The sequence below is a fragment of the Balaenoptera physalus genome (assembly GCF_965194825.1).
Source record: "Balaenoptera physalus genome assembly, chromosome: 5".
Taxonomy (NCBI): domain Eukaryota; kingdom Metazoa; phylum Chordata; class Mammalia; order Artiodactyla; family Balaenopteridae; genus Balaenoptera; species Balaenoptera physalus.
In genome coordinates this window covers 86,044,782-86,065,493 of record NC_138884.1, presented here as the reverse complement: position 1 = coordinate 86,065,493, position 20,712 = coordinate 86,044,782, and the positions used below count along the sequence as shown (strand labels likewise).

The following is a 20,712-nucleotide window of genomic DNA, read 5'->3' as shown; positions in this document are numbered from 1 at the left end:
GCTTATTTAGAAGCAAGCTGATTTGCTCCTTAAGACTCAGAATAACCTAGAAATGGGAGAAAAAAGACACTGCTGAATGTAAGGGTGAGATTTTGAGCTGGAAGCAGGGTTGATTGAAAGTCTATTCCTTTCTACCCAGTTAGGTAGGTAGGTAGGTATTTTACTACTGTCCTCTTACCATGGAATGAGAATTGCTGTCTTATGAATTTGAAACAAGTCTTCAGACTGAGAGATACCAGTCATAGATTGAAAATGAAGATAAGTTAAAATTCTGTGTACTTGGATGGCATATTCCTAGTTTCTAGAATGGTGACAATTAAGTCTCAAGGAAAAAAGAGGGAGGATCCTTTTCTGTAGAAACTCAGTGGTCCTAGAAAAGTACCTCGAAAGGGATTCGGACATTTGAAGATTTTCCAGTGAGAAAGTTGAGTCCCCACCAAGTGAATTTCAAAGTATGAATGAACTCAAAAATCACTAGATTTTTGAAGATTGATCCAGCACTAATAACCGAGACCAAAACAGGATTGATAACAGAAAGAAGAAAACCTGAAAATGAATGTTTTCAAAGGTAAGAAATTGTATCTATGAAGAAGGTACAGAATGCTTTAAAGAATAGATTTTATAAATATAGCTCAAAAATTAGTTAAAACATTTGAAGTTTAAGGAGTGTAAGAAAGAATAAATAATCCAAAAATACGGATTTTTCTTTAAGAGGTCCCCTCCAGATTGTCCAACATCTAACTATTAGGAGTTTCTTAAAGGAAATGGAATAAAGCAAAGGATCAAGAAAATAATCAAGGATACTTGACACTCTTCACTTTGAAAGCACTCAGCACAATGAATGCAATGAATGGGAAAAGACCCATAATAAGGCATATTTTGTTTCAGAACATTAGGAGGAATGAGAAAGTCTAAAAAATGGGATTGGAATATGGAGAGTGGGCCCCTAAAATGAAGTGGGAATAAGAATGGTATCAAGTTTCTCAGTAGTGATATGGGAAGCAATGACTTCTAAGTTTTGAGTGAAAATTATTTCTAACAGAGTTCTATTCCCAGCTGAGGTACCAGTGTAGAATAAAGATACTTTCATATATTCCAAGTGTCAAAGAATTTTTTTGTCTTCCCATTGTCCCTTTCTTGGTAAGTACTTGAATGACCTACTCCACCAAAATGGAGGAGTAAGCCATGCAAAAGAAAGATGAGATACAAACCAGAGCTTGTTATTTCTGGGATAAATGAAGAGAAATCCAGAATGCCAGCTGTGCAGCAGCATTGAACAGCCATTTCAGTACATAGAGGACTAGAAGGATGAAATAGTTGGGGGTAAGATTAATAAAATGAAAGAAAGGAACTGATAGATGATCTGATGGTAGCCAATAAACAGTAGTCACAGTACTCTTAATCAGTCTTTCAGTGCCTCACCCTTAACCGTATGCAAAAAAACTAAGATAAAAAATTTGAGAAATGGCGTTGAACATGAAAGAAACCAAGATGAAAAAAAAAAACTGGAGGAAACAATGTAGGGAACAGAAGAGTAGTTAAAAGTCTAGTTATTCTTAATTGACACTGAAGAATTCTTTGCACCCATACAACACTAACAAGAAAAAAGGATCTTTAAGAAGTAAGAACTTTTAAAAATTTAAAATGATCATGACGTTAAAAAATTGATTCTCGGACTTCCCTGGTGGCGCAGTGGTTAAGAATCTGCCTGCCGACGCAGGACACACTGTTTCGAGCGCTGGTCGGGGAAGATCCCACATGCCGTGGAGCAACTAAGCCTGTGCGCCGGAACTACTAAGCCTGCGCTCTAGAGCCCACAAGCTACAGCTACTGAGCTACGTGCCACAACTACTGAAGCCCACATGCCTGAAGCCCATGCTCTGCAACAAGAGAAGCCCATGCACTGCAACGAAAATTAGCCACTGCTCACTGCAACTAGAGAAAGCCCGTGCACAGCAAGAAAGACCCAACACAGCCATAAATAAATAAATAAATAAATAAAACTTACAAAAAAAAATTGATTCTCTTTCAGATTTATTTCTGTCCTGACAGGATTTAAGGGAGACCCAAAGCATTCCTTATAAGACCTCCATGATCTGTCACACACTTTATCACCACAAACTGCCTAAGGAACCCATCCCAAGAAGGAAGCTATAATCATAACAAACTATACAACTTCTAGAGCTTTTTCAAGACTAATCACATCATGCTTTTTATCTGGTTTATCTGATTCATCCAGTTCAAGACTCAAAGGTTATTTGACCTAAAACATAGAGTTTTAACCCTAAGAAACGAATTCCTAATCTGACTGAGTCTTACTAACTGACCATTTCTCCACCTCCTTCCACTGTGCCCTGATTTTTAGAATTGTCAAAAACAAAATTGAAGCTTGCCTACTCCTTGAGCCCAGTGTTTCCCCCAGAGTCTCCTCAGTTGGTAGCTATACTTTTTTATGTTGACAATCATGTAATCTGTGAATAGAGGCAGTTTTACTTCATTTTCAACCTGTCTTATTAATTATGTTAGCTGTAGGTTTTTTATAGATGTTCTTTATTAAGTTAGGGAAATTTCCTTCTATTTATAAGCTTAATGGATGTTGAATTTTGTCATGCTTTTTCTACATTTATTGAGATAATCATGAGGCTTTTCTTAGTCTGAAATGGTGATTAATTTTCAAATGTTGAACCAGCTTTGCATTCTTGGAATGAACCCCACTTGGTCATGATGTATTATCCTTTTTATATGATGCTGGATTCAGTTTGCTAATATTTTGTTGAGAATTTTTGCACCTATGATCATAAGGGATATTGGTTTTTAGTTTTCTTGTTACCTTTGGTTTTGCTAATGGTGGCCTCATAAAATGAGTTGAGAGGGTTTCCTCCTCTTACATTTTCTTTTTTTTTTTGTTTCTTGGGGTTATTTTTGGCTGCATTGGGTCTTAATTGCTGCGCACGGGCTTTCTCTAGTTGCGGCAAGTGGGGGCTACTCTTTGTTGCGGTGCACGGGCTTCTCATTGCAGAGCACAGGCTCTAAGCGCGCGGGTTTCAGTAGTTGCAGCTCGTGGGCTCAGTAGTTGTGGTTCGCGGGCTCTAGAGTACAGGCTCAGTAGTTGGGCACACGGGCTTAGTTGCTCCTTGGCTTGTGGGATCTTCCCGAACCAGGGTGCCTGTGTCCTCTGCTTTGTCAGGTGGATTCTTAACCACTGCGCCACCAGGGAAGTCCCTGCTCTTTTTTCTAATCGTAGAACCTTAAGTTCCTGATTTTAGAGCTTTCTTTTTTTCTAATATAAGCACTTAATGCTTACATTAGAAAAACTATAAAACACTGCTTTAGATTCATCTCACAGATTTTACTGTTATATTTCAGTTTTTTTCAGATTAAATTATTTTTTAAATTCTCCTGAGACTTCCTCTTTGATCCAAGGGCTACTTAGATGATAGTATATTGTTTAATTCCAGATATTTGGTGGTTTCCCAGATATTTCTGTTATTTATTTCTAATTTAATTTTATTAGGATCCAATAATATATTTTTTCAGATTTTTATTATTTTAAGTTTATTAAGATTTGCTGGGCCTCCCTGGTGGTGCAGTGGTTGAGAATCTGCCTGCCAATGCAGGGGACACGGGTTCGAGCCCTGGTCTGGGAAGATCCCACATGCCACGGAGCAACTAGGCCTGTGAGCCACAACTACTGAGCGTGTGCATCTGGAGCCTGTGCTCCGCAACAAGAGAGGCCGCGATAATGAGAGCCCCGCGCACTGCAATGAAGAGTGGCCCCGCTTGCCGCAACTACAGAAAGCCCTCGCACAGAAACGAAGACCCAACACAGCCAAAAATAAATAAATAAATAAATAAAAAATTCTCTAAAAAAAAAAAAAAAAGAAATGGATTCCTTTAAAAAAAAAAAAAAGATTTGCTGTATGGCATGGAACATACGGTCTGTTTTGGTGAGTGTTAGATGTGTATTTGGAAAGAAGTATAACCTGACATGGTTGAGTGGAATATTCTGAATGTCAATTAAGGTGGTTGAAAGTGTTGCTCAGGTCATCTATGTCCTTATTAATTTCCTGCCTACTTGTACTATCAATTACTGAGAGGAGTTTTGAAGTCTCCAACTATATTGATGGATTTGTATATTTTTCTTTTCATATCATTTATTTTTGCCTTGTGTGTTTTGAAGTTCACTTGTTTTAGATGCATACACATTGTGTTGTTCTGTCTTGAGGAATTGACATCTGTTATTGTCCAGGGTCCCTCTTTGTCTCTGATAAAATTCCTAGTTTTGAAGTCTACTTTATCTGAAATTAATATAAACACTCGAGCAGCTAGTGTTTGCATGATACATCTTTCTCCATCCTTTTACTTTTAATATATCTGTGTCTTTAAAGTAGATTTCTTATCACTAGCATATATATAGTTGGATCTTGCTTTTTAATCCACTCTGACAATCTCGTGTCTTTTAATTGGTGTGTTTAGACCATTTCCATCTAAAGTGATAACTTACATAGTTGATTTAAAATCTTCAGTAACTTTTTTAAATTTTTTGGCTGTGCCGTGCACATGTGAGATTCTAGTTCCCCCACCAGGGGTTGAACCTGCACCCCCAGCAGTGGAAGCGAGGAGTCTTAACCACTGGATGGCTTGGGAAGTCCGTTCAGTAACTGTCTTTAATCCCACACCCCACATTCCTAAAGGTGAGACAGATACACTCCCTGTTATTCACCTTCTTCTTCACCCAGTTTAGATTCCATGGGCCATCACTATAATCATCCCCTTATCGTTTGCTTCCTGACCTTCCTTGCAATATTTCATCTCTGCCTAGTCAGTTCCTGTATATACCTGTATAGCTGTTTTTACCTGGAGAAAAACAGTTGTGCTGTTACTGTGAACTGATAACCACTATTCTGAAGTGGGCCTTTAGCACCTAGCTAAAATCTTATCTCTCTCTGATCATTTCAGTCTTCCACTCTCTGAGGTGACTGTTGCACAGCTTACTTGCCTCAAATCTCCAACAGCTTCTAATTCCTCACAACTAATGAACTAATTTTTTATATTGAGAGATAGAAGCAAGGAGCACTAAATCTTTTCATTATCAAATTTATCTTCCTACCTGCATCTGGTGTTGTATACTCTGTCTTCCCTCTCATCTATTTAAGGACTTTACTCCCATCTTTCTCCTGCATTGTTAATTTCCCCTTTTTTACTTTAACATACAAACTGGGCATTACAGCAAGTCCCCTACATACAAACCTTCAAGTTGCGAATTTTCAAAGATGTGAACATGCATTCACATGTCCAGTCTTGTAAGTTAGTTCACGTGTCTGGCGTACTTTGTCACGTGTGTGCATCCTCTGCAAGTGGTTGTGTTTTTGTGTACTTTACTGTATAGAGTACAGTAGTACAGTATCTTTATTTCAAGCCCAGGATGTCTGGAAGCAAGCATAAAAGCAGCAGTGATGTAGCTGGTACTATACTTTTCAAGGTACTGTACTGTAAGATTAAAAATGTTTTCTTAGTTTTTTATGTTTGTTTTTTTATGTACTATTTGTGTGGAAAGTATTTTTAAACCTGTTACAGTACAGTACTATATAGCTGATTGTGTTAGTTGGGTACCTAGTCTAACTTTGTTGGACTTAGGAACAAATTGGACTTATCAACGTGCTCTTGGAACAGAACTCGTTCATATGTAGCGGACTTACTGTATGTCTCCATCTTAAAGAGAAAAAGGAAGCCTTTATAGGCTCTTACCCCATCCAGTCTAGGAATTGAACTCATGCATGCAACTCACCTGCATGCTTTTAACCGTTAATGTGGGACATTTCAAACTTAGGTTTAAAAACAGAATCCTGGGAATTCCCTGGTGGCCCAGTGGTTAGGACTCCACACTTCCACTGCAGGGGCCTGGGTTCTATCCCTGGTCAGGGAACTTAAGATCCTGCAAGCTGTGCGGTGCGGCCAAAAAAAAAAAACAATCCTCTTCCCTCTCCATTACCACCCAAATCTGCTGCTTCCTTCATCTTTCCTTAGGTGGTTGAATTCATCATTTATCCAGTTGCTCAAGCAAAAACCTCCCAAATCATCCTTCATTCCTTTCTCTGCCTAATGGCCCATGTTCATTAGCAACTCTTATTAGCTCAACCTTTAAATATACTCTGGCTCTGATTTCCACTTAACTGCTGTCTGCTACTTTCCTAACCAAGCCACTATCACATTTGCTTCAACTATTAAACTTGTAGGTGTCCCTACTTCCACTCTTGAGCTCCTACAGTCCATCTACTACACAGCAGCCAGATTGTTATTTTTTAAAGTAGTACTTACCTGCTCAGAATGGCTTAATTTAGAATAAAATCCATGATCCTTACCATGTCCATAATATGACTCTATGTGACATTACCACCCCCTCTGCTCCTGACTATTCCTCCAACCTTATCCCTTTCTCTCCCTTGCTCCTTCTATACTAGATGTACTAGCCTCTTGGTATTTGTCAAACATACCAGGCTTCTTGCAACCTCAGGTCTTTTGTATAGCCTGTTCCCTCTGCTTGGAATGCTTTCCCCCAGATCCTCACATGTCTTGCTTAATCATTTATGTTGCTGTTCTAATGTCAGGCCTTCCCTGACCATCCTAACTAAAACAGCTTTTACTTCCATTCATGTCTCCTCCTGCCTGCTTAATTTTTCTTTATGGTACTTTATGGCACTTACTATTAACCCACTTTTCAATTTAGTTCAACATGAGGATTGGGATTATCTTACTACTTTATCTCCAGTTACCAGAACATTGCCTGGGACATAGAAGAATATAGTAGTTCAGTCATCAGTAAGCACTTGTTGAATGAATGAATGAATAGAAATGTAATAGAGCAGCGGTCCCCAACCTTTTTGGCACCAGGGACTGGTTTCATTGAAGACAGTTTTTCCACCGGGGGTTGGGGGGTGGTTTCAGGATGATTCAAGCGCATTGCATTTATCGTGTGCTCTATTTCTATTATTATTACATTGTAACATGTAATGAAATAATTATACAACTCACCATAATGCAGAATCAGTGGGAGCCCTGAGCTTATTTTCCTGCAACTAGATGGTCCCATCTGGGGGTGATGGGAGACAGTGACACCCGGCGTGTGTTGCTTATGTCCAGTCTACTCCGTAAGATGCAGCTTAATTGTCACTTGCCACTTGCTGATAGGTTTTGATATGAGTCTGCAAGCAACTGATTGATTATGCTCTCTGTGCAGTCAAACCTCTCTGCTAACGATAATCTGCATTTGCAGCTGCTCCTCAGCCCTAGCATCACCGCCTCAGCTCCACCTCAGAGCATCAGGCATTAGATTCTCACAAGGAGCACTCAGCCTAGATCCCTCGTGTGCGCAGTTCACAGTAGGGTTCACGCTCCTATGACAATCTAATGCTGCTGCTGATCTGACAGGAGGAGGAGCTCAGGCGGTAATGCAAGCGATGGGGAGTGGCTGTAAATACAGATGAAACTTCCCTCGCTTGCCTGCCGCTCACCTCCTGCTGTGTGGCCCGGTTCCTAACGGGCCACAGACTGGTACCAGTCCGTGGCCTGGGGCTTGGGAACCCCTGTAATAGAGGATGTCTCAATCAGAAAAACAAAACCAAAAGGCAGTTAGAAAATAGAAGCAAGAATATGAGGAATGGACCAAACCAGAAGGAAAACAGAATAAACTCCACCAAGAGAGAATAGAGAAATGAGGGGTTCTATTACCAAAGAAATAGTACAAGAAAAATGTAGAGCTGAATGACACACATTTCCAGATTGAAAGACCCACCAGCTCAGTGTAATCAATCAAAAAATGACATATCTTTGTCAAATTTTAGAGCACTGGCAGAAGAAAAGATCCTTAAAAGCCCCTTGAAAGAAAAGAAGATCAATAACATCAGATTTGTTTAAAACTACACTGTATTCTAGGAAAGAGTGGAGCAGTTTTTAACTGCTAGTAAAAATTATTTTCCATCTAAATTTTCATTCAGTTGTTAGCATTTATTAGGATGGAATAAACTTTTTAACATTCAAAGATTCAGAAATTTTACTTATGCATGCCATCTTAAGAAGTTGCTTGTAGATAGGCTGTAGCAAATTGGAGTGTATCAAAAATAAAGATACTTGGGGTCAAAGAAACAGTGGAATTAATCCAGAAGAGTAATACAGGAAAGACCCATGATGACAGCACAAAAAGAAACCCTTTGTTAGAGCAGGACAGAGGGCATTGAGAGGGCTTTTTGACTCTTAGAAAAAAAGACTTGATAAAATATTAGATATAGAGACAGATTGCCTTATTGCATAACCTCATTTATTCTTTCCATGTGAGTGGAGCCCCTGATATTGCACAGTTCATGTCCCACATGGATGAAGCAACTAGAAATGCACAAGAGAAAGACAAGTGTAAACTCGAGTACAAAACCCACAGTAATAGGAATAGCTAACATTTTTTGGCTATATACCAAGTACCAGTAATTGTTCTATGTACTTTTACATGTATTAACTGTATTTAATCTGATTTTATTTTATTTGTTTATTTTTTTAAAGAGGTATTTTTTAAAAAATTTATTTATTTAATTTATTTATTTTTGGCTGCATTGGGTCTTCGTTGCTGCACGTGGGCTTTCTCTAGTTGCTGCGAGCGGGGCCTACTCTTCATTGTGGTGGCTTCTCTTGTTGTGGAGCATGGGCTCTATGTGCGTGGCTTCAGTAGTTATGGCTCTCGGGCTCTAGAGTGTAGGCTCAGTAGTTGTAGCGCATGGGCTTAGTTGCTCTGTGGCATGTGGGATCTTCCCAGACAAGGGATTGAACCCGTGTCCCCTGCGTTGGCAGGCTGATTCTTAACCACTGTGCCACCAGGTAAGTCCCTAATCTGATTTTAAAACAACCTTGTAGATCCTGTGCTCATTTTACACATGAGGAAATGGCAGAAAGATAAAATAACTTCCTCAAAGTTAACACTGCTAAGAACTACCTTATTCAGGGTTTGAACTCCAATATGGGCTGCAATATAGCAATTAAACTACACAACTTGGTACTTTATGAGCAACATTTGCAAGGCAGTAAACACTGATAATCGATTTAACCAAATGTAGTGATAAATCTGAATTGCAAGATGAGGGGGATGGCTCTTAGAATGTCAGATTTTCATCTCAGAGCAGATTGTAGATATATCCAGAATTTATAAACTAAGAAATAGTATTCAAAGTACATTATTTTAAAATATGATGGCAAATATCCAAAGAAATGGCCGAGAAAGCTTATCTCTAAAGAGTAAGACCAGAGATTGAAAAAGGCTGGGCAAAAGACTGTTATTTTCACTATAAGCCTTTTGTTTCTTTAACTACCATTTATTTATTCTTTTCATAAAAATATGTTTATATTAAAAGAACTTCCATTTTCACCCTATAGCAATGTTTCTCTAAGTACACATTGTACTTTCTGCCTCTGTGCATTTAAAATTACTGTTTCTTCTTTTGGATACGATTCTCTTCCTTTTCTAGAAATTGAAATCTTATCCTTCAAGTCCACCCCTAAATGCCACCTCAGATCTCCCATAGGACTCCGTAAGCGTTCTAGTACTTATGTACATCCTACCTTATATCCTTTTTAGTTGTTGACCCAGTTGATTGTAAACTCTTTTCTTTTTTGGCCGAGCTGCATGGGTTGTGGAATCTTATTTCCCCGATCAGGGATTGAACCCAGGGCCACAGCAGTGAAAGCGCTGAGTCCTAACCACAGGACTGCAAGGGAACTCCCTGTAAACTCCTTTTTTTTTTTTATTGTAAACTCCTTAAACACGATCTTGTTACTCTCATGACATAAAATAGGCACTCAGTGAATGTCAAATGAATTGAATTATGTGTGTACTGAAGAAATAAATATCAAGAGGAGCAGAGAAAACGGAACTAAGGAGGCACCATCAGCAACATTAAAGGCATCAGAAAGATGGAGCAGATTTGAGCTGGTCATTTCATATGGACAATATTTTTGGCATTTTGTTGTTTTCTTGCAATCTCTGAGCAGTTTTGATCACATGATAGGATTAACAGCTGGTCTAGAAGTTACAGTGGTGAGCTAAAACTTCAGAAGTTTGGCTGTTTAAAATAATTACCAAGTAGAGTCAGGTGAAGGTTTGCTTTCTTTCGAAGATATGATAAACTTGTGCACAGATACTTCTTTGTGACAAAAGGAGAAACGCCAGTAGGGAGAGAGAAATTGAAGATGTTGGGGAGATGGAAAATACTATCTTTTTTGTGGGAAGAGTGGTCTACAGAACATGTGTGGATTCTATAATCAAGAAATACATTAGATATAAAATGCTGTAAAATGTATTATTACTGTTTTGAAGGAATTATTGTCTAGCGTGTAGATTGCTCTAAATGTACCCTGTAGGAAGTAGGGAGAGTCCTAGAGGTCTTTCAGGCAATCCCTCTCGTTTTTACTAGTGAGAAACTCAAGTTGAGATTTGACTTGCCTAAGGTTCATATATACATTGTTAATAAATCATGTAGCTGGAATTAAGACTACCTCCAAATCCATGTTCTTTATATCTTCCAACCCAGTCTGAAATATCCTGTCTCCCTGCTGATTAAATCCCTTTTTAACTAAATGTCACTTTTCTGAAACTTTCCCTCTTACATCTCTCTGAACTCCCTCTCATTCAGACACAGTAAATTTTTTCGGAACGCTTATAGTTCTTTGTGTAAACTTTTATTATAGCACACATCACACTGTATTAGCACAGTTTGCTTTAATCTCAGTCTTTTCCTCCTTAACGGTTAGAGTCATGTCTTTTTTACCTGTAACCCTAGCACAGAGACTGGCAGAGTACTGGTGCTCAATAATGTCTTCCGATGGGAATTATTATTATTATGAACCATTTTGATCTGTGAAAATGGTACCAAAGGTGCTATTTATAAGCCATGCCAAAAATATTCAGGGAGTTTGTGTTTGTGGGCAAAATTTTGGAAATAAAAGACATCTAAATAGCCAAACAGAAATGTAAGATGTCTCAACTCAAAAGGCCCACAGGACTTGGGTAATTCTAGGCCTTAGTGATCAGATTCTAGGCCTCGTGAAAGTCAGGTGAAGCGCTATTCTAAGAAATGATTTGGAAAAAAAGGGAAAGTGAATTGAGTATAAAATAGCTCTGTTTATAAGGGCCCTATATCATATATTTCTTTTAAAGGTCTGTTTCTACTCTACCTCTTTCCCATACTTCCTTTCATTTATACCTTGACAAGCATCAAAAAAGATTTGAGGCAAGTTTTAAAAGCAAGTAGAATAAATTAATGGTAAAATAATTGTATTAGGGTCAAGGAGAGGAGAATAGAGAGTCAAGAGCAGAGACATCCCAAAGTGCTCATTCCTCTCAGTGGGCCCAAACCAAAGTGCCATCGGTGCTGTGTCTGGTTCCGCATTTTGGATCTCTGGGTAACATCTATTTCTCTTCTTACTCTGATCCTGTCTAGATATTACGTAACCTGTGGACTAAATTGAAAAGTTAACGGCAAAACATCTTGTATATAAAACAGTGTAGAAGAAAAAAGTGGAAAATAGATTAAAATATATAAATATATATTATTTAAATTTTTATATAGATTACTAAAATATGTTATATAAATCATATAGCAAGAGACTATAGTTCATTGCTGCAATCTTTAGATCTGCAGCTGGTCATGAGGCAGTAGTTGACAGATATTACCATTATGATTTTCCTATATCTATTCCAAATTCACCTTGCATTTCGCTAGCACTTTGATAGATTGAGTTTTTTTCATTAGGATATTATTCTCCCTGGATTCCTCCCATACCCCCTCCCTGCCACAGTTGTGGAACAGTAACTCATTTACCTATTCGATAATATAGATCAGTCATTCCAGTCACTATAACATTTCTCTGTCAGTGATGTACCCAGCCTCTTCAACACCTGTAGTGCATCATTTTTTAACATGCTTTATTCTACAAAATTATTTCCAGTGATCATTGAAATAATAATAAAACAGTGAAAATTTTCTTTAATTGAACTTCATATATGTATAATCATTTAAAATTTTAGAGTAAAAAGAGGAAAAGTAATAGATTAATAGTTTTAATTTACATTAATATATTTTTTGAGAAAAAGGAAGAACCTACATATTAGTCTGATGTACAATGAATATTGCAATTTTTATTTTTTGAATCTTCTCCAAATTTATTAATATTGTCAAAATTGATCTTTCTATGTTAATGTTCAAAAAAGATTATACCCAGATTTGTAATTTATCCTTACTCATAGATGAGTGAAGAACACTTTTTGTTTTAAATTTGAAAAGTATTGAATGAAGCAACTTATAACAAACTATAGGAAAAGTCTTAAACATAAGGATAAGTGTGTCAGAAATTCATAAAGTCCCATATCACAGAATATTCCAGAAATAGCAATACTGTCAGTGTTTTTGCTTTTCAGGGTTGATTGTAGTGACTTCAACAGAAAAAAAATGAAAACAAAAACTCCAAGTTGTCATGTAGAATGGCAAATTTGCAGTAATTGAAGTTCAGTTTCTTTATTTGGTTATTTTAAATCTAGGGGCTTCAGGCTTCTGCCTTCTGCCTAGAATGTAGAAAACTGTGAAGAGGGTGGTTCCCACCCTAAAAAGAAAAGGCAGATAAATCCACAAAGTCGTAACTTTTCTTGAACCCATCAGAGAACTGAAGTAACCCAATGGCCTGAAATCTAAAGAAAGGTGCCTGAGACACAAGGGGAGTGTTATGCCTACGTGCAGGCACTTCTACACGGTCCTCCATCGGCACTCACAAGGAACACTTGGTACTGGTGGAGACCAGAGATGACTTTCTTGGTAGTGCAGGCCTGGGGGAGGTGAGCAGTTGCTGCTATGGAAAAGAAACCAAGCCCTGCCTGAACTCATCTCTGCTAGGTAAAAGAAGCAGTATCTGCTTGAGAAGGAGAGCAACCTTTCACCCCAGAGTACAGGGGAAGATCAAATGAGGCTGGAGAAAGAAAAAGAAATAAATCCCTGTCCCATGGGGAAGAGGAAGAAAACTATCCTGGAACCAGGCCATTAGAGCCTCCTACTGCTGAGAGGGGGTCAGGAGCATTGAGGAAGCCCCACCCCTTAAATGTTTTCCTGCCTGCTGACCCAGTTTCTGGTGAGGCCTCTTCCTGGATTGTAGATCGCCACCTTCTTGCTCTGTCCTCACGTGACCTTTCCTCAGTTAGTGCAGGTGGAGAGAGAGTGTACAAGTTCTCTGGTTTCTCATCTTATAAGGACACTAGCATTGCCAGAAGCAATGCCAAAAATAATATCATACACTGGTCCTGTGAAGGTACAGCCTCCACTGCCAATGCCTGAGGCACCCCAGCCAGCCTACAGCACCGATACCACCAATTCTGGATGTTGGACACTGCTGCCCCCCACTTCTAGGGTGGAGTGGTCCCCATTCTGTAGTGTCACAGTCCACATCTCAAAAGCGGGTTATAGGTGTTTGGTTGACAGCGTCCAGGTCAAATGTCTGAGCCCTTGGTGCAAGGGAGGCTGGGAAAGTAAGTGTTGGTGTTTTCAGCTTCTACGGAGGGAAATGGGCTCTGCCTCGTGGGGTGTCATTTGTGGGGTGGGGGTTCCCCAAACCCAAAAAGGGCATTCAGTATGCTGACTGTCTGAAAAATGATGATGAGGTTTTACTTGTAAATGTGGCCTCTTTGGGGCTGAACGGTATGGAAATGTGAGGAAGTGGAAACTTTCTCCCTGGTTCAAGAAAGATTGATTAACAGAAGTGGAGTGGTTGGCCCAGAACCTGGAAAACAGACGCAGCGAGCAAGAACGAAGTATCTGGGTGTCTTTGATCGCTGCCTGAGGATGTTCTGGCCGTAGCTGGGGCTGCCGGTCTGCTTGAGTGGTGACAGCAGCTGTAAGCAGGTGAGCATTCCTACGGCCAGGAATAGGAATAGGTTTCCAGGAATAGGAAACCTCATTCTGTGAGGTTTTCTCCATATATACCCTCATGACTGTGAAGCAGTTATTTTACAGGTGAGAAACCTGTGTTGTGAAAGGGCCTATGAGATTTCCAAGATCTCACAGTGCCAGGTACATCAGCACAGAGGTGGGCTCTGCAGGCAGTTGCAGGTAATAGAGGCTGATCGTGAAGATGACCCAGCCACCTCTTCTTGTAGAATCTACACTTCCCAGACCTCATTCAACTCAGCTTCCCACAGAGACTTCCCAAGCAGAGAGAAGGAAATAATCAGTCATTGTGAACATGCTGGCCTCTGGTTTACACATAGTCTTTTGTGTAAATAAAAGACTATGTTTAATAGTCTTTGGTTAATAAGGCCAGTCCCATGGAAGAAACTGTTTCCAGACCCTCCTAACTGAGAACAGGAGTAACCCCAGCAAGTAACCCTCTGAGAAGTGGCGCTCACTGATGGGAAGGTGGTGTGCCTGTAAACTCAATTATTATTAATAATGGTGCTTTTGACATAATGTGGGTTTAACAATCTGGTACTTAAGTAGATGCTGCTTTGTTGTGTATAGTTAAACATTTTTTGAGAAGATGTCTCGTTTATCTTAAACTTTAAGGTACAACTTACATATCATAAAATACACCCCCCCCTTAAAATATATAATTCAATAATTTTCAATAAATTTACTGAGCTGTGTAACCATCACTATGATCCAGCTTTAGAACATTTTCATTACTCCAGTAAGGTCCCGTGAGCCAATTTACAGTTAATTGTTGCTCTCAACCCTAGTCCCAGGCAGTCACTAATCTACTTTCTGTCTCTGTAGATTTGCCTTCTCTGGATAGTTCATATAAAAGGAAGCATACAATGTATGCTTCTTTATGTCTGGCCTCTTTCACTTAGCAGAATGTTTCTGAGCTTCATCTGTGTTGTAGCATGATCAGTATTTCCTTCCTTTTTATTGCTAAGTAGTATTCTATTATTTATAAATTTGATATATATGGATAGATCACATTTTGTTCATGCATCCACCAATTGAATGATTCTTGTTCAATTTTACCTTGATTTCCTTAGGATACTGTCTGCTGAATGCGTACATGGAGGCAACAGAAAGCAATAGGTGCTATCATCCCAGCTGCTCCCCACCATCTTGTATTCATTATCCTTCTCTTTCTACTTTTGTATTTCACTCACCATCAAATTCCAGAGAGGTTGTGGGCCTCTCAGAAACCTGGTGGAAAAGTTTAAGCAGGAAGCACTGAGTTGTGCAGTCAGACTATCTGGGTTTAAATTTCCATGTTCTTGCTGAGGCTTGGGCTTATTGTTTTAAACACATCTCTGAGCTTCAATGGTATGTGTAATGGAGATGAACATAGTAGTTATGAGATTATTGTGAGTATTAAATGTGCCAGTGTATGTAAAGATCCAAGCTTTTGATAAGTTAGTAATTTATTAAGTATTAGCTTTGGGTGTGGGATGGGGGACTAGAGCATAGACAGAACAAACAGCCTCTTCTGGGTCTCACTTTCTTTATAGCTAAAACAGAGCCAGGACAGACTAGGCAATGAAGGACCAGCACACTCTGACCTGATGGTTACGGGGAAAGGTACTAAGTGGCCAATTTCCAAGGAGACTGACTGAATCTTGCCCCATGAAAGGAAGGTGCTCTATGGAGTAAGGAAAATAAAAAGCATCTCAGTGGTGCTGAACTTTATGAAGTCCAAGGAAGCAACTTTTAATTTGAATTCCTAAGTAGGAAAACATTCTGGTCTTCTCCACCTAATCATCCTGTTCCAAGGTGAATGAAGGCCTGTGCGCCAGGCTCGCATCCTACAGTGTGAGGCCCCTTCCCCACCTGGGCTTCTCTGAGACACTTGCCCTTCTGAGTATCCGGGAGAGCTGGTAAGGCCTCCCACACCTGCTGGACTTTGCAATTATTTTAAGGCAGATTTCCATCATCACTTGGTTCCTGCCACTTGATTGACACTGTGAGGTACTCAACCCAGGCCTTCAAGGGTTCCTGCCTGAATTTACAGAGCAAAAGTTTATTTGCATCTGATAGATTTGTGCTCTCATGATTCAGCTTTTCTAAGGGGAAGAAAATCTATTGTTGCAATGCCAGCCCTTTCTGGGCTTCTCTGCTCAACTATTATTGTTAAAAAATTATTAATTATAAGCGGGGATATTAAAATGAAAGTGAACACAGCCAGAAAGCTTTCTAATCTGCTTCTTTGCACTTTCACAACCCTGTTCTCCCCAAAGCCAAATGGCAGTGAAGGCCATGGGTTTGCACAATGGCTTTCTTCTTTTTAAAAATTTTATTGAAGTATAGTTGATTTACAATGTTCTGTTAATTTTAGCTGTACAGCAAAGTGATTCAGTTATACATACATATATATATTCTTTTTCATATTCTTTTCCATTATGGTTTATCACAGGATGTTGAATACATTTCCCTGTGTTATATAGTAGGACCTTGTTTATCCATTCTGTATATAATAGTTTGCATCTGCTAATCCCAGACTCCCAATCCCTCCCTCGCCCTCCCCTTGGCAACCACAAGCCTCTTCTCTATATTTGTGGGTCTGTTTCTGTTTCACACATATGTCATTTGTGTCGTATTTTAGATTCCACATATAAGTGATATCATACGGTATTCATCTTTCTCTTTATGACTTACTTTGAATAGTATGATAATCTCTAGGTCCATCCATGTAGCTGCAAATGGCATGATTTTGTTCTTTTTTAATGGCTGAGTAATATTCCATTGTGTGTGTGTGTGTGTGTGTGTCTGTGTGTGTGTGTCTGTGTGTGTGTGTCTGTGTGTGTGTACCACATCTTCTTTATCCATGTGTTGATGGACATTTAGGTTGTTTCCATGTCTTAGCTATTGTAAATAGTGCTGCTATGAACATAGGGGTGCATGTATCTTTTTGAATTCGAGTTTTTTCCTGATACATGCCCAGGAGTGGGATTGCTGGATCATATGGTAACTCTATTTTTAGTTTCTTAAGGAACCACCACACTGTTTTCCATAGTGGCTGCACTAATTTACATTCCCACCAACAGTGTAGGAGGGTTCCCTTTTCTCCACACCCTTTCCAGCATTTATTATTTGTAGACTTTTTAATGATGGCCATTCTGACTGGTGTGAGGTGATACCTCATTGTAGTTTTGATTTGCATTCCTCTAATAATTAGTGATGTTGAGCATCTTTTTATGTGCCTATTGGCCATCTGTATGTCTTCTTTGGAAAAATGTCTATTTAGGTCTTCTGCCCATTTTTTGATTGGGTTGTTTTTTTGTTATTGAGCTGTTTGTATATTTTGGGAATTAAGCCCTTGTCGGTCGCATCATTTGCAAATATTTTCTCCCAGTCCGTAGGTTGTCTTTTCATTTTGTTCATGGTTTCCTTTGCTGTGCAAAAGGTTATACGTTTGATTAGGTCCCATTTATTTAGTTTTGCTTTTATTTCTATTGCCTTGGGAGATTGACTTAAGAAAACATTGGTATGATTTATGTCAGAGAATGTTTTGCCTATGTTCTCTTGTAGGAGTTTTATGGTGTCATGTCTTATATTGAAATCTTTAAGCCATTTTGAGTTTATTTTTGTGTATGGTATGAGGGTGTGTTATAACTTCATTGATTTGCATGCAGCTGTCCAACCTTCCCAACACCACTTGCTGAAGAGACTATCTTTCCTCCATTGTATATTCTTGCCTCCTTTGTCGAAGATTGACCACAGGTGTGTGGGTTTATTTCTGGGCTCACTGTTCTGTTCCATTGATCCATATGTCTCTTTTTGTTTCAGTATCACACTGTTTTGATTACTGTAGCTTTGCAGTATTGTCTAAAGTCTGGGAGGATTATGCCTCCTGCTTTGTTGTTTTCCTTGAGGATTGCTTTGGCAATTTTGGGTCTTTTATGGTTCTATATAAAATTTAGGATTTTTTTTCCAGTTCTATGAAAAATGTCACGGGTAATTTGATAGGAATCCCATTAAATCTGTAGATTGCTTTGGGTGGTATGGCCATTTTAACAACATAAATTCTTCCACTTCAGGAGCATGGGATATCTTTCCACTTCTTTGAATCATCTTCAGTTTCCTTTATTAGTGTTTTCTAGTTCTCAACATATAAGTCTTTCATCTCCTTGGTGAGGTTTATCCTGAAGTTTCTTTTTTTTTTTTTGACGTGATTTTTTAAAAGGGATTGTTTGTTTACATTTCCTTTCTGACATTTCATTGTTAGTATAAAGAAATGCAACCAATTTCTATATGTTAATTTTGTATCCTGTTACCTTGCTGAATTCGTTGATCAGTTCTAGTAGTTTTTGTGTGGAGTCTTTAGGGTTTTCTATATATAGTATGTCATCTGCATAGAATGACAATTTTACCTCTTCCCTACCAATCTGAATACCTTTTATTTCTTTTTCTTGTCTTGATTGCTGTGTGTCTTTCTTCTTTTTTCCACTTAATTGTGGAATATTTGTAATGTCCTTCATCCTTCCATAGGAACTGTAAAATTTAGGTAGCTTTGACCTTCAAAACACAACGCCAAAATTATCAGTAAGAGAGAAATCACGCATCAATTGAAGATCAGGCCTTTGGACAACAAACACTTCATTGCCATTTATGTTACCATTGTGATGAAAAGGTGGAATTAGGAGACTGCAAATGATGTAATAGACTTCTAGAAAGAGGCAGGCCCTGCTACACATAATTATAAGCTTCCCTGGGCAGGCCAAGCTTCCAAATGGGCAATGAATGCAGAGACCCTGGACTCCTGGGCCGATTCTATGTACAGCATTTAAAAGAGCCTGCTCGTAGAATGGTCATAAGTAAGGTAGTTTTAAGGGTACCAGCCTTCTGCCTTTCAGCTCTTAACCTGCGGTGGGTGGCAAAGGGGCAGGTTACTCTTTTGTCTCTGCACCTGACCTTTCTCTTGGAGGATACACTCCACCACGCATGCCAGGTGAAACTGGATGGCAAAACTGTCAAGACCTTCCTGGGAGGGAAAGGGTTTCAGGCGTCTTTTTGGGTTGGGTGGCCACCAGCGTGATCTCTCAAAAAGGCTCAGAATAAAACTAAAATGGGTGCTTTGAGGGGTTGCTGCCTGGGTCTCCATCAAAATTTGATTCTTGGAGAAGCTCACTAAATCCCTACAGTTTGTCCAAAGAAGTCACAGGAATTATCAACACACCAGAATTTATGCTTGAGATGGGGGTGTACTCAGGATGGTGGACAACCAGGGTTTGGGGGCTGGGACCAGGTATTCCAGAGTCTGTGAATAGAGCAATGTTTTGTACAAGGGAAGTGCTCAAGTGGTGTTCATGCTGCTGAAAGAGCCATCTTCTAATCTGTCCCCAGCGCACCGTTACGGTCACCTCCTTCCAGGGGGCCCTCAGTCTGGAGAACTGACTCCTGCATCAGGTCCAGCTAATCCAGAGGTGGGTGGCTTGCTCAGCCCAATCACTTTAGGGACCTACGTGCTCAAAACAGTTCTCAAAATTAACACTTCTCTAGAAAAGGTAAGGATTTTCTGCTTCTACAGCATCTATGAGGTCCAGGCAATGGACACCTGAACAGCCATATATGCCCATGTTGTGCCATTTGCTTTATATTGCTAGTCCTTCTAAGGCACCCATCTTAGTGTTTTAATGCCAGCCCCTGCCAATGAGCCCAGTCTGTACAGAATGGTTACCTCCGACCCTTACACTTTCTTACTGGCTTGCACAGATCTGGACCTTGAACTACGGCACTCCTGACTCCTGTGTATAACTGACCTCCAGTTGATTGTTTTTCAAGCTTCTCCCGGAAGAACGCATACAGTGCTGTTTCTTAAAAGGATGCGTAGTCTTTGCTAGAGAAAGGAGTAACTAGAGAAGGAAGGGGAGGAAAGTGCCTTAAGTTGTAATCAGCATTGATTAAAAAACGTTATTTGAGAAACACCCCAAAATTTGAAGTCCTGATCACCAACTAGCCTGGCCCATGTTCCTTAGTAATGGTACTTTGTACATGTTCCTGTTGGACTCTGAAATGGGCACAAGATAAAATAAGTGAAGGTTATTATTACTCTTAAATGGGAATGAAAAGCTGGAGCTCTAGTTTACAGTCTGAGTGTTTGATTATGTACACTCATTTCCATTGATTTCCACTGTTGCTGGCTTGTAGCAAGCCTTAAACTTCTTGTAGGCAAAGCCATCATTATTTAGGCACGCTGCAAAGCTCGTCAGACTGCTGGAGACTTGTTGGTCACCAGTGGTTTCTATTGACAGTTACTCATGTGAATAAAAGCATCCCAAGTGTGGAATGATAATCCCATTCAGGGTAAAATACATAACCAGTCATGACAGCTTCTCTTACTTCTCATTCTGTTCACCTCTTATTCCAGATACATATATGTAATCTGTTTGCTCTCTGTAAACTAGTTTTTGAACTAAATGTGCATGTCCAGAATATGCGATAAATAGATATATGTATCAATAGATAGTATGAATGGAGGGCCACTTTTAAGTTCTTAAACAATTTCTAAAATTTCCCAAATGTCCATAAGAATTTATCATCTATTATTATGTTCTCCCTCAGTCACTGTAAGCCACATCAGAGTATGTAGTCAGGAAGTTCGAAGGTGGCATTTGATCCCTAATGTGCAAACTCCAGAATCTAAACAAACAAAATATGCAAAGACATTTTATCAGCTTGTGACATACCAAGGGGGTTCATGAATATTCAGGGTTCCACACTA

The 20,712-nt window shown here is 39.3% G+C and overlaps 1 pseudogene across 1 annotated transcript in view; it reads left to right on the top strand.

Moving 5' to 3' along the window:
• Nucleotides 1–20,712, top strand: part of LOC309661983 (proline-rich protein 11 pseudogene) — a 367,415-nt pseudogene that overhangs the window by 244,050 nt on the left and 102,653 nt on the right. The gene's annotated exons all lie outside the window — the stretch shown is intronic.